The 13,390-nt window shown below is 36.8% G+C and overlaps 1 long non-coding RNA gene across 1 annotated transcript in view; it reads left to right on the top strand.

Moving 5' to 3' along the window:
* Nucleotides 1-282: 282 nt before the first annotated feature.
* Nucleotides 283-13,390, top strand: part of LOC117672362 (uncharacterized) — a 63,824-nt gene continuing 50,716 nt past the window's right edge. The window contains exon 1 of the long non-coding RNA XR_015733336.1: nt 283-450. This is a non-coding gene — a long non-coding RNA (uncharacterized LOC117672362). The remainder of the gene's footprint in view (nt 451-13,390) is intronic.

Consider the following 13,390-nt stretch of genomic DNA (forward strand, 5'->3'; position numbering starts at 1 on the left):
CAGCAATTTAACAAACGGTTCGGTGTTTTTTTGTAATTTATTGGCCCCGCAGCACACCGAACCGTTTGTTAAATTGCTGGCTTGCCCGCCCCTCGCCCCGCCCCGCCTCCCACCCGTGCGGCGCCAGCCTACCCTAGCCAGGGGTAGGCAATTGTGGCTCTTTTACAACCTGTGGACTTCAACTTCCAGAATTCTGGGAGTTGAAGGCCACAGGTTGTAAAAGTGCCACAACTGCCCACCCCTTCCCTAGCCTGAGTTCCGCTGCCTGGGATCCACGTGGGCTGCCATGTGGTTCCCCACCGGCTCCGGATGCAAGAGAGCAGGGTAGAGAAAGCAGCTTGCCGGAGAACATGTGAAGGGCTCCATGTGGTCTGCAAGTCAGTGGCTGCTGCTTCTGTCCCCTGCTGCTTCTTGCCTGGGAGAGAAAAACTTCCAGAGCATTAAACAAAGGTAAAAGGGAAGCAGGGGGAGGAGGGGAGAGAAGGAGAGAAAGAGGCTTTAATTTGCTTCACATCGGAGACTGGAGGCTTTTTGTTTTCATTCGCTGTGTTCCTCTTTCATGCAAAAAAAAAAAAAAAAAAAAAAAAAAAGCCCGATCTGATCTGGAGCCGAATGTCATTAGAAGCAATGCTGTCAGCTTGGAGCATTTCATTTCAGTCTTCCAACTGGGCAATGAATTGAACCTCCTCCCCTAAAACAGATGCAATGTGGGTTGTTTGTTTGTTTTAGCAACGTGGATTGTTTTCCTAGGGCAGGGGTCTCCAACCTTGGCAACTTTAAGATTTGTGGACTTCAACTCCCAGAGTTCCTCAACCAGCTTTGCTTTTCTTTGCTGGCTGAGGATTTCTGGGAGTTGAAGTCCACAAGTCTAAAAGTTGCCAAGATTGGGGACCTCTGCCCTAAGTTTAAAATAGCGGCGAATTAATACACGGAGAGAGGGAAAAAAACCAGAAACGAAAAGGCGGAAAAAGCCCAAGAGAAGTTATAAAGTACAGAAAGCTTGGAAAAAAGTTCAAATAATTTGAAAGTGATTTTAGGGAGAAATTACTTGTTTATTTGAATTTTTAAACCCTCTGGATTTATTGGATTATCAGCTGTTTTTGACAGATTGCTTAATGTTGGATTTGGGAATAAGAGAGCCATCTACTGGAGAAAGAGAAGTATTACAATGCTATAACTGCAGTATATTCAATGAAAGCTAATCTAATACATACAAAGTCTAATACACAGAATAGAAGCAACAACATCTGGTGAATGGCCTGACCTTGACTCCGTTGTTAGAAGATGACTGGAAAATCTGAGAACATTCAAAGATGTTTTTTTCCCCTTTTGAAGAGATATAAAAGGAACTAATTTGCAAACAACCAAACTTTATTAAAATTGTCGATTGGATTATGGATTGGAAAGATTGGAGAAATTTAGTGGATTAATTTGGATTAATGTGGACTTGGACTATTAATGTTATTTAATATAATATTCTATGAGGCAAAAGAAAAGGGTCAGAAGAAAAGAGAGAAGAAGGAAATAAAACTGTAAAATTTGGACAATTGGGAGATATATAATTGGGGAACAATAAGGCTCTAAACTATTATGAAATAAAATGTGGGGTTTTGGAGGTATAATTGATGTAATTTGATTAAGCAGTTTCTTAAATATTGAGGTATTGGAATAATAGAAATATACTTTATATAATTTGTATTAAATTACTATAAAATGGATTTAAAGATGTATGAAGAAATATTGTTTATGTTCAAAATATGTGTGAATGACGACAAAGAGACAAAGAGATTATTTAAAGATACAAAAATGAATGTAGAAGCTACTCAACAACTGGGAGAAAAAGAGGAACACAATAAAGAAATAGATGAGAAATTAGAAAAAACAGGGGAAGGGGAAAACAAAATTGAGAAGCAAGAAGTTAAGAACAAAGAGGAGAAAAGATTAATAAATAGAAGACAATTACATAACCTCTCAATTTATAATGGTATAGAGAGAAAAGAGAAAAACCTCTTAAAAAAAAAACAAATGGAAGTCTTGTGGATGAGTGTTCAAACAATGCAACAGAAAGAGACAACAGGCACCCAGAAGAGAAAGATTAGTAGGCACAAAAAAAAAAAAAAAAAAAAAGAGAGAGAGAGATACACGATTCCAAGAGAGAGAGATAAAAGGCTGACCAAAAAATCAATAAATGATGGAATTTTAGAAAGATCAAGAGATGACGGATAATGAGAAAATATATTAATAAAATGGAAAAATACCATAACCCCAATAGGTTTAGGTTAGTAGATGGTAAATTAAGAGTAGGCAATTTAACTATAGTATTAATGTTAATTTGTATTATTATTGTTAATGTTGTATAAAAAAGATTCAACCCAACCAATGCACTGTCCACAAAATATGTATGTTTATATTGGAAAAAAAAAAAAATTCAAAAAAAATTGCTTGTCCCAAAAGTGATTAGCATGATGAGTATGTATGTAAACGTACCTATACAACAAGACAACTTACGTCATAGCGTAGTGTATAAATTCAGCCAGTATTTTGGGGTGGTGTCAACTTGTTAGTGACAAGGGAATCAAGTTCTAAAGGAGTACAAATAATGATGGTCTCTGCTAGTATGTCCTTGTTACCATGACAACCACCATTGTTGCTTTTCCCGTTGGATTGAATTGCAGCTTTCCATTCAATCATCATTTTTCTATCACTTTGTGCTTGTGTGGCTATAGCTAGAGGGACTTGGCAATTTCTAATAGTGTCAGTAGAGTCTTTTTGTGCTTAATAACTAGAAACAAACACATGTCAGTAGAACGTGGAATTTATAAAATTGTTCAGATATTTGATGGGAGTCTCAAAGAAATTGCATCCATTTACAATTGTGTATTTGTGACTCAAATGTCTTTTACACCCTTGAAACGAATACCTTGCTCAGAGAATATAAGGAAAATATCAAATCCAAGATTTGCTATCGGACCCTGAACAGTACCAGCAATTTGAATTGCTGACAACTGATTTCACTAATGTGTAAGCCTTTGAAAAATATGACTTGTATAATTATTTGCTCTCTCTTGCAGTTTGAAAATTAAAATGACAGAAAAAGCATGGGAATGATCAAATGGATTATGAATCCAGATACTAATATGGAAGGCTTAGTTTTTGAGCCTTTGAAAAAAAATTTTTAACACCCAGGTTAAAAAATAAATTTCCTTATCTGGCTTGTCTTACTTGTTGAATATGATGGGAATTCTAGTCCAACACTTGCATGAGGACAGCTAAAATAATTGTGTTTTGTTTAATTTGAAGTTTAATGAAAGTTAAATATAGGGAAGAAGCTACATCCCTCGTTTTTTCCTGAGGCAATTGTTTTATGATGAGTAACAACATGCAAAACATAAATGGTTTGAAACTTTTCTTAGCATGGCTGTTCACTGATTAAAGATTGCTGGCTGACTAATTTGACATCACTTTGCATATATAGTAATGAATTGCAGTATCTCATTCTATTACATAGTTAAAGAAAGAGAAGCTATCATTCCATTAGTGCTTTATCTGGAATACTGAAGGAAAGACAAAGAGTAGATTCAACTTCCTTCCCACAAATCTTGGTCTCCCCAAATATGTTTTGGGTGCTGGTGCTAACCACAAACATTTCTTGATGTCTTTTCCTTCTGTTAAAAGCAGTTCCTGGGATATATTTATACAGCTTACCTTTTTGCCTCCCAGTTTACTAGCTATTAAGAAAAGATAGATAGATAGATAGATAGATAGATAGATAGATAGATAGATAGAGTCAGGGTTCCAAGGGGCAGGCCTGAAGGTCCAATGCAAAAGATGGCTTCCAGGCCTGACAGACAGACAGACAGACAGACAGGCAGGCAGGCAGGCAGGTAGGTAGGTAGGTAGGTAGGTAGATAGATAGATAGATAGATAGATATAGACAGACAGACAGACAGACAGACAGACACTAACACAACTTCAAGGAGCAGGTGATTTGGATTAAGGTTGTGGTATTTTAGGAAAGACTCCCTTGAGTGTTGCAGAAGAGCAATCTCAAAAAGACATCAAGAAATGCATTCATATACTTTGCATTTCAGGTTTTGATTGGGTCTCAAGATTTTATTTTTCCTGATTGCTAAGGGAAATCTTTCCATTAACTATGTGATCATTTCCCATCCCATGCAAGTTTTTCTGCTGAAAAAGTATAGGATTTAGCAGCATTGAGTTTTAAAAGTGAGCCATATAAAGATCCTTTATTAAAAAAAGCAGACATATTGTACGTACATACTCTATCCTTCTAAGTAATAGAGAATAGCTACAGCATTGTAGTGCAATTCATCTTTTAAAATGTGCTAAACTATAGGTACGTGGCTTTTCATATAACAAGAGTATGACTTGGGGATTAATCTGTTGCAGGCTGTATGTCAGTTTATGTTAAAATAACCATAATCTCTCTTTTAGGGTATCCTTAGAATGGGGAAAAGGATTATGGAATTTTTTCAGCTCTTCTTGTGTGCTGTCCTGTTGTGAAGTTTCACAAATAATTAGAAGCAATTCTGAATAAACCGGTATACTTTCTTCTCTCCTCTTTCTTTCTGACAACATCTTCTCATTTTCTTTGTCATGCCATGTGCAACGGTCTGCCACAGAGAAGGAAGATTGCTCAAATCACTTAGAGACACCTTTTGAAGTTAGACTAAGGACTACATGTTAGGTTCATGCAGAGATGCTTTGATTTGATTAAGCTTTGACTGAAGAACCCCTTTGGAGCATTGCGTCAGCGCAGCTGCCTTGCTTCGATCCATGGGACTTGTGCCTGAGATGATTCGTGGTATCAGGGCAGAGCAATTCAATTTTCCAAGATAAAACATTGCCTTGAATAGAATCACAGTAATGATTTGAATGAAGGACAGAGCCATTTTGTGTACAATCCTAGGATCACAAGATTGTGCACCCTTGCAGGACAGAATTAATAATACAATGTTCATGTTATATTTACAGATAAATATAGCTTAGGTGGGCAGCTATATTCATTTGATTGATGAATGAATGAATGAATGAATGAATGATAAGTAGTTGTTCCACTGTTCTCAAACTGTGTTTCTGCTATAAAACACACTCCTCATTATAACTGTAGGTATTAGTAGATATTTTTCTACAATTTAACAAATTTAAAATGCTGTAGCGTCAAGAATTACTTCCTGTCTATAGAAATAGGTTACAAGATGAACATGGTGTATCTCTTCACTGACAGCCAATGAATCATAGTTCTTAGTTTCCCATGCTCCAGAAAACCAGTAGATTTGTATATGTATAACTATAAACAGCTGCTTATAAACACTGGCTTTTGTTTTTTTCTCCTGAATATTTTGGGATCTGTTTTACATTATCCCTAAGTGATGAGAAGATCCAGAGAAAACTGGATAGTTTCTATGGAGGCAGAAATAATTCATTCTTTTGCAATGTTTTGAATTTATTCATAAGCATTGGCCAAGTAAATAGTCAGTAGTTAATTAATTTTATACGCACTTATTTAAAGTAACTTGCCCATTTTAACAAAACCTATCCTATCTTCTTATTGAAAGTACAAAGTTTTGCTTGTAAAAAATTCACTCCATTGCCATTTACAGTATTGTCGAACGCAAAAGGTCATTTGGTGAACATTAAGTTTATTAAATGGATTTTAGCAATCGTGAAAATGAAAACATTTAATATCTAAAGGATATTCTTTGTGGAATCAAAATAAAACTTTTTGTCTTCATGCCCCAGTGGGAGATGGCAATGCAGAGAATATCCTCAGATGCTACACTCTTCTGAGTTCTCTGCAAGAGGTTGACATATTCTTAGAATCTTATTGCTCTTCTAATTAGATCATTAGCAATAGAATAATAGTTAGTGTTAAATGACTGAGATAATAACTTATTCAGCAATCCATGGAAAGTTACCAACTATTTCAGTCACTTAAAAAGTTACTCTTGTAAGTTACAACATTTCAACTTAATTTTGCAGTCGATATCACAATTTTTCCTCCTTATTCATGCTGAACATGAATCATGAAAATAGATGGGAATTGCCTTTTAAAAAATTGGGTAGTGAGTTCATGAAAACTGGTGCTGGTATAAGATGTGCTTTGGATTCCAATTAAAAAATATAGCCCAATTTAACAGCATGATTCTGAAATTGCTTTATTGAACTCAAATCTTTAGGTGGAAATTCAAAGTGTTGCGCCTGTTATTAACTACAATTAAAAATTAATGAGGAGCTCTCACTTTTTGAAAAACTGAATGATTTTTTCAGGAAATCTATTCTTCATGAAGGGAGAAAGCCAGTCTCAATCCAAGATAAGGGACTCAAGCGTGACAGATTTCAAATGAATTGGTTTAGTAGTTCTTTTTCATGAGCAGCTCTACATTTAGGAAGCAGGCTCTGATAAAGGGAGTATTTATCCTCCTACAATGTTTGTCAGAGGTAGTTATGAAAATGATAGATAGCACACTGATGAACCATGGAATGCTAAAGGAGAGAAATATGAATAGCTAGGATTTTCCAAGAGGTTTTTTTTTAACTAAAACCTCTATTAATATTACTGCTCCTGACAAAAAAAAGCATAGAACAATATATTATTCATATATACATAGAGCTTTTATATGTTACTTAAGAAGATTTCTGCAAAAAATTCTTCTATGTATGAAGCAGGGAATTCTGGGAAGAGACCTGGAACACATATGTTGGAACTGGACATGGATCTCACATAATCCTGGCAGAGATAATTTGGGCCAGAGGAAGCAGAGAAATAAGAAAGGTGTAATGGTCTGTGGGAAAGGCTCTGGGAGACAGGAGGAAGAGCCACAGCCTAATATCAGAGGTCTCAAACTTGGCAACTTTAAGACTTCTGGACATGCTGGCTGGGGAATTCTGGGAGTTGAAATCCACAAATCTTATAGTTGCTAAATTTGGAGACTCCTGGTTTAAACAACTGTTATGCAAAAATTATCTCAAGCAACAGAAGGAAAAGAGACATAGTAAGCATCTCAGAAGGAGATATAATTTCCTGGAAAGTATAAGTAAAGTGCAGGAGAAATGCTTTGGGACTTGCAAGAGTCTGCTACTGTAACCTTACATTAAAGGTAGTATTAGTTCTCACTGTTTGTGCTTCTTATCTGGATCTACCTCAAAGGACTGATAGAAGAACACTGATGGTGAACAAAGGAAGGTAATACAAGGAAAGTTGAAGGAAGGTCATGGAAGAAGAGACAGATTAATTGGTTAATTAGAGATGCAAAGGGAAACAGAGGGAAGAGAAAGTTAAGGAAGAAGGGGAAGTGGTATCTCAAAAGTCATATGGAAGAAAGGAGGCAAGTTCATTCATTGATCTGTACTCATCATGAAAGACTCTTCTAAATTTGCTTTGATAGCAATTCAGGACAATCAAAATGTTCTCAATTTGGTTGATTTGGCCAAATTGTGACCTGCTCTGGAGCTCTTTGAGTGAACTTCTGTATGAAACAAAATACATTTTCTAATTTATGGAACACCTTTGTAGTTAAGCACAGTCTGTGAAACCAGTGTGATTAGAAGCTACAGCTGTCAGACACAAAACTGTGCCTTCTTTATTTCTACCCTTCCTACTTATATAACACTCTTTAAATGAAGAGCTGGAGAAGAAATATTTCAATTTTTGTGGATACACTCCCTGTACTTCTTGCTTTTCTGAACTTCTTAATTAATGAATTACACATACATATATAGCCAAGCTTCATACAAAAACATGACTCCAAGTGGCAGACAACATAACAGTTAAAAACTCCATAGCAATCTAAAAACAATAAATATATGGTATATATAAAATAAACATATAAAATAAGCCAAAGAGAAGAAACATAAATGACATTGAGGTATAATATACTTTTCCAGGCTTTCTTAATAGGTCAAATAAAAAGTCAGAAAAAGTATATTATATATCAATGTTAGTAAGGAATATGATTTATTTAATACTATTGGATTGACATCAGAAGATAGGGAAAAACAATAAATATAGCATTTATTTATTTATTTATTTAGTTAGTTATAAATTTAACTTCTTTAATTAGAGTAAAAACAGAATAAACACATTTATTGGTGGTGGGAAATTTATGGACTGTAAAAATGAAAAAAATGAACTTGTAATTTGATGATTAGACAGGATAGATTATAGAAAGAAGAATATTATGATGTAACTTTAGAGAGAGTCAAAATATAATTGCATTTATAACTATTGTGAAGAATATCAAAAGCCACATTTTTGTATTTGTTTTCTTTTCTATTTTTTCTTATTTTTTATTCTTTTCTTGTACTTTATGCTTTGTTCTCTTTGTTTTCTTTCTTTTTGTTTTTATATTAGATTAAATCAATTTTTAACTTTTTTAAAATAAAAGATTCAATAAAAATAATACAAATGACAGCTTAAACAATAATAGTATGAATGACAAGTCATTAGATTCTATTTTCCCCCCATTAAGGAACAGATATTAAACTATATTACAGTTTTTCCATTGATTTAGAGATGCTTTGATAAGGCACTGCTTCCAAATTGTACAGCATGGTATCTTATTAAAATGAACAATTACCCAGGTTTAGCAATGGCATTTCTCCCTATTTTCCGAGCTGCTCTTTTATCTAAGACTCAAATGATGGCAGGAAAATGAAGGACAAAATTGCTCACACACATAATTCAGCTTGCAACTTTTGAGAACTTAAAATTTTAAAAAGTCAGAAAGGTCTTGAATGAGCAGAAGGAAATGGAACAGATACGTTATGTTCTAGAAATCTTGCTATAGTTCATTATAAAGCAATTCAGACTGTTTGAAAATTGAGAACTTCTCTAATAGCAAAAAATAAAATGGATTTCTGGCAGAGGTGATATTCAGTAGGTTCTGACCAGTTCTGGAGAACCGGTAGCAGAAATTTTGAGTAGTTCGGAGAACCAGTAAATACCATCTCTGACTGGCCCTACCCCCATCTATTCTCTGCCTCCCGAGTCCCAGCTGATTGGGAGGAAATGGGGATTTTGTAGTAACCTTCCCCTGGAGTGGGGAGGAAAATGGAGATTTTACAGTATCCTTCCCATGCCATGCCCACCAAGCCACACCCACAGAACCGGTAGTACAAAAATTTGAATCCCACCACTGGTTTCTGGCAATACTTCTTACATGGCCTCATGAGTCATTTTAGTCTAGTGGTTGAAGCACTGGACTAGAAAGTGGGGGAACATGACTTCAAGTTCCACCTTAGCGCTGAAAACCAGCTGGGTGACTTTGAGCCCATCACGTTCCCTCAGCCCAACTCACCTCATAAGATTGTTATTGTGTGAAAAATAGGAGGAGGGTGTGTTGGATATGTCTACTGCCTTGAATTATTTGTAAAATAAAATAAAGGCAGGATACAAATAAATAAATACATAAATAAAATTCTCTGTTTTTTTCCTGTGTGAGTGATTTGCATTTCTATTCTTGCAGTTCCTGTTTATATAAGGTTACTGTATTTAGGTTTCTGAAATGAAAATACTCTAGGCTGGTGCCTGTTTTACACATTGTGTCTCTTGCATACATCATCTGCACAAGCCCCAAAGCATGGATGGGCAATTATGGCCCCTTTATATCCTGTAAACTTCAACTCCCAGGATTCCTGAGCCAGCCATGCTCAAGGGCCATAGGTGCTCACCCCTGTCCAAATGGGATGGGGCTTTGATTGTGATGTTGTCCCTGCTACCTTGTGGATTGGAACAATATCCTCCATCCCAGTCCTAAAGGGTATGCCCCATGATATAAGACATTATCAATTTGCCTGAGGCTGTGTTTTCCTGTTTGGGAACAGCCTTCACCTAAACCCATACTTAAGCACAGGTCCAGATAATGATTGAGGATTTCCTGCAAGTGTATGTCTGGGGACATACAATACTATAACTCTAAACTCAAATAACAGAACCACCATGACCGATAATCAGATAATCCAGATCAGGAAACAGGCACTTCAAGAATAAATAGAATTCTACTTTATTGTTTGTAGAGCACAGGTGTCAAACTCGCCACATCACGTTGATGTCACATGACGTATTATGATATTTTCTCCTTTCGCGGAGCTGGGGTGGGCGTGGCCAGCACATTACACATCCGGTCTGAGGGCTGCCACTTTGACTTTGTAGAGTATAATAATAGAAACCCGAAAGACCTTCCCTTTACCTGCTTTTACAGTAAAGTTTGTCAAGGCAGAATTGTCTTGAGGGATTTCTTTCTCATCTCTGTTTCCTTCCCGGGCTTACCTGATGTTCAACCTTTCTTATATTCCTGCTTTGTCCTCCTCTATATCAACTATCATGATGGTGATGATTGAATGGTTTCTGTTACTATAGTACAGTTTGGCCAGTGGTTTCTTTTCTCTAGTGAAAGCAGTGCAGGAATACAGTATCACCATTACAACTGAACAATCTTTTTCTTTTCCAGTTGTCTTTCTGCTGTTGTAACTTACCTAGCATCTCCTTATCCTGGCTGACCAACTTCTTTGCAGTCTGCTTTCCAGCTGCTTTAATCATTGTTTCATATTTATGTAAGCTGTGTGTGCTTTATTTTAGCTTTTTTTCTCCCAAAATGACTATTTTTGCAGTAATTTGCAAAGGTCATACCCTGACTTTTTTTTTTTTTTACAGTGCTAGAAATTCACTCTGTAAAGCGATAATGTCATAACTGTATATTGCAAAGTCTGGAGATTAGAAAGGTATGTTCCCTTTAGCAGTTTTCTAGGTATGACTTCAGATTGAAATCCTGTCTTTTTGCTATTGTTATAGTTCTGGAACGGGGTGAAAAATGGGGACATTTATTTTTCTTTACAGAAAAGGAAGGTTCTTCACCGCTGCCTCAGGTGCCTCAGAAAATCTTTGATTCTGAACTCTAGGTCTAGGGGATCAGTCTGAGTAGTTACCTTTATACAGTAGCCAGACATTTCTAAGGCTGGAAAAAATGTTTTATCTGTGTAAACAACTTCCACATCAAAGAACAGTCAGAATAGGTGGAGTGTGAGTCGTAGATACCAATGTGCCTGTGGATATTTTGTTTGCTACCTATCAGTTGCCTACCTGAATTCATTTTGTTAAAGTTTTTTTTTTTAATGAAAGAGAAACCTGAAAGCATTAACTTCATGCATCCTTGTATAAAACGTTTGTTTCTGGGCATCCTACATGTGCCATGGGTACTGTAATAATAGTGATTGCACTATTTACCTTTACTACCTTTACTTACCTTTACTACCGGTTTGCAATGGGGCTGCGCATGCACGCTGTTCTGCGCAAGCACAGAAGCTTCTGCGCATGCACAGAAATATTCTGATGACATCGGGGTCGGTGGGCAGAGCCTCCCACCGGTTTTACTACCGGTTCTATAGAACTGGTGTGAACTGGGGGCAACCCACCACTGGACTGCAGACCACTGTTTTATTTTGAGATATCCAGCCCAGATAAAAGGACAAAGATAAGCTAGGATAGTACACAGCATCATGATTTGATGGCCTTGAACACCGGAACCATTTTTGTTGCTAGGCGAATGGGGCTCCTCTACAGGTAGTCCTCAACTTACAACAGTTCATTTAATGACCATTTAAAGTTGCAATGGCAGTGAAAAAAGTGACTTATGAACATTTTTCACCCTTATGACCATCCCCATGATGCTGCAATGTGTGATTTTACATTTGGATGCTTGACAACTGACTCACATTTGTGACGGCTGCAGTATCCCATGGTCATGTGATCACCTTTTGCAACCTTCTGACGAGCAAAGTCAATGGGAAAGCCAGATTCACTTAACAACCAGGTCCTCTTAACAACTGCAGGGATTCACTTAACAAATGTGGCAGAAAAGCTGCAAAATGAGGCAAATCTCATTTAACAGATTTCTCACTTAGCAACATAAATTTTGGGCTCAGTTGTGGCCATAGGTTGAGGACTACCTGTACTTACTGATTTTGGCTAATTCAAAAAAGGGGAAAAAAAAGAAAAAGTCAAACAGAATTGCATTTGGTTAGTATTTTAGTGGGACACTACAAGGAAACTCCAGGGCTGTAGATTGGGTTAGGTATCTGAAAAAAATATATTCCTGAAGGCAAATTGCTAAGAAAAGATATGGATGAGAATCTTGGGAACCTCTATCTTTTTTTCTATTTAATATTTTGGGACTGGTGAAAGCTGTCATGGCTGCCATTTTGTGAATGTTGCATATAGATATGTGAGATAATAGAGAATATTTCATTGTTAAGACCCAGATTCTGTGGATAAACTTACCCATGTAGTGAACTCACAAAAGAGGCATATGCTGAATCTATAATCCTACAAGGAAATTCCATCCAAGATATAATGATTCTTGCATTTAAATCTGACTTTATTTTAGTTGTTGTTATATTGAGTTAGCCTTTTGCCTAGACTGAAAAGGCTGAGAGCCACAAGAATTCTTAGGAGGAAGCTTTTATGAGAATTGTTATTTTAAATGTTATCCAAAGCATGGCAAAGCAGTGGGGTTTTCTGCTGCTGGCTCTTGAAACTCAGTGAGGATTTATCTTCAATGATAATTGATCTCTGGATTTGTTTTTATCCTAACTCTGGGAACAGATTGCAATCCCAATGAAACTAAAAGGCCCCAGATTCCTCTGTACCATAGTCTACAAACCCTGGAAAGTATTGTAATTACATTGAAGTCATATTTTAGTGATACATGTTAGCTAATAGAAACTAGGTCCGTGATGGCACACAGAGCCATCTCTCCGGGCACGCGAGCCATTGCCCGTTGCTCTTCTGGGTTCCAGCATACCAGCCAGCTGGTCTTTACATGTGTGGGAGCATTGGAAACCGGAAGAGCAGCTGCCCGGTGCGCACATGCGCTCTGAGCGGCTGCTCTTCCGGTTTCCGGCATGCACATGCGCACACACTCCCGTTGTAGCACTCAGTGCCAAAAACGTTCGCCAACAGGTCAACTATTTCATAGGAATTACTGTATACAAGACATTAAAAAAACACTATACCAGTACCTATAACTCTTAGTTTCACACACTAATATTAAGAGCCAGTGTGATGGAATATTTACACTATCCAAGCAAAAAGTTAGGAATTGTGTGGACATAACTTGAATGTGTGGGGTCTCCAATCACTGCAGAACAACAGTCCCAGTTTCTCTCACTACTGACCATGCAAGTCGGCTAGCAATAAATGGTGCATCCAGGTGCCATATTCAAGATTTAGGTCTAGGACTGTTTTGGCTTCAAAAGAGATAATACTGGAATATCATATTTCCTTTGTAAAAGAAAGACTGTTTCTTTCCATTCACAAACACAACTGTTTATATCAGCTGTTAAATAGACTGTATGTAACATTCTCTATGTC

This window comes from Pantherophis guttatus, chromosome 3 (genome assembly GCF_059756535.1).
Source record: "Pantherophis guttatus breed Tessera chromosome 3, ASM5975653v1, whole genome shotgun sequence".
NCBI lineage: Eukaryota > Metazoa > Chordata > Lepidosauria > Squamata > Colubridae > Pantherophis > Pantherophis guttatus.